This window comes from Triticum aestivum, chromosome 5A (genome assembly GCF_018294505.1).
Source record: "Triticum aestivum cultivar Chinese Spring chromosome 5A, IWGSC CS RefSeq v2.1, whole genome shotgun sequence".
NCBI lineage: Eukaryota > Viridiplantae > Streptophyta > Magnoliopsida > Poales > Poaceae > Triticum > Triticum aestivum.
The window spans coordinates 357,433,325-357,435,152 of NC_057806.1; positions in this window are offsets into that span (position 1 = coordinate 357,433,325).

Below are 1,828 nucleotides of genomic sequence, written 5' to 3' on the forward strand. Positions count from 1 at the left end.
CAAATTAAAGCTCCTTAATAAATTTTCGGTTTACTCCCTCTGTTTCTTTTTAGTCTGCATATAAGATCTGGTCAAAGTCAAACTTTATAAAGTTTGACCAACTTTATAGAAAAAATATTAACATTTACAATACTAAGGCTATATGGTATGAAAGTTCATTTCATGATGTATCTAACAATATTGATTTCGTATTGTGAATCTTAATATTTTTTTTTATAAACTTAGTCAAAGTTAAGAAAGTTTGACTTCGACCAAATCTTATATGCAGACTAAAAAAACGGAGGAAGTACAACAAGAAAGTAGCTTGTCTAGATACGCAACTAGGTGGACAATCTATATGACAAGCTCAATAAGAAGTACAAGCCTAAGAGTAAACACAATAATAAAAACTTGCACAAAGAAAGTAAAGGATAGAAGTAACCACAAGTGAAGATGTCAATCTCCTCTTCTTTCTCTTTGGTCTTGTCAGCGGTATCCGATGGTAGTGACCAAGTGGGTGGTGGGTGGGCTGAGGAAATCGGCCTTTCTCGAGGACTCTTGGATTTGGTCATAAATCAAGATCGGGAAATCCAGCACTGGGTGCTTCGGAAAACCAATCCGGCATCTGGCCCTGAAGGGGTTTCTCACGCTCTTTTTGATCTGAAATAAGCGGTTTCTAGATCTAATCTGACATCGATCCCGAATTCATGCGTGCCATTATGGACCAATCTGACACCGGGATGAAGGAGAGAGGTTCCAGAGACCAATCAGACGCTAGACTCCGGAAGTGTGTCTCATGCTGCTCCTTGAGTTGGTGTTTTTACCAAGACCGCGAAGTTCGGCTCTTCACAGGGATTTGTGGTGCGCTCCACATTGCTAATCCTAACGACTTGGCCAGGAGTCACATACTTGATCTCGCTGAGGTGGCCGTAAGAGTTTGCGACGAGGGTAACACTGCCAAGGATGAAGATCTATCCTTGCACAAAGGTCGTGCCCCAACTGATTTGCTCGTTGATCTCAACTCCCATTGCGCCGCAATGATCGCCTAGCAGGACCTGTATGGGCCACCAGTAATGGAGCAAAATCCAACAGATCTCAGCGATGGGAACCTCGTGACCCTTGTGACCAAGGTCGTCACCTCCACCATCATCGCCACCGTTGGCGAGGGCGGGCCGCTCGCCGTCTACGGCGTCTCCAAGTTCTTGCAGCCAAAGGAGCTGTTCAAGGCCGTCCAGGCGCCAACGCCTGCCCCATCAAAGAAGGGCAAGATGTTGGGGAACGTAGCAGAAATTCAAAATTTTCCTACGTGTCACCAAGATCTATCTATGGAGAAACCAGCAACGAGGGGAAGGAGAGTGCATCTACATACCCTTGTAGATCGCTATGCGGAAGCGTTCAAGAGAACGGGTTGAAGGAGTCGTACTCGTCGTGATCCAAATCACCGGAGATCCTAGTGCCAAACGGACGGCACCTCCGCGTTCAACACACGTACAGCCCGGTGACGTCTCCCATGCCTTGATCCAGCAAGGAGAAAGGGAGAGGTTGAGGAAGACTCCATCCAGCAGCAGCACAACGGTGTGGTGATGGTGGAGGAGCGTGGTACTCCAGCAGGGCTTCGCCAAGCACCGCAAGAGACGAGGAGGAGAGAGGTAGGGTTGTGCCAGGGAGAGATCAAATCGTCTTGTGTTGGGCAGCCCCAAACCTCAACTATTTATAGGAGGAGGGGAGGAGGGTGCGCCCCCTCTAGGGTTACCACCCTAGAGGGGCGGCAGCCCTAGATGGAGGGGGTGGCCAAGAGGGGGAGAGGGGGGCGCGCCCTAGGGTGGGCCTTAGGCCCATCTGTGCCTAG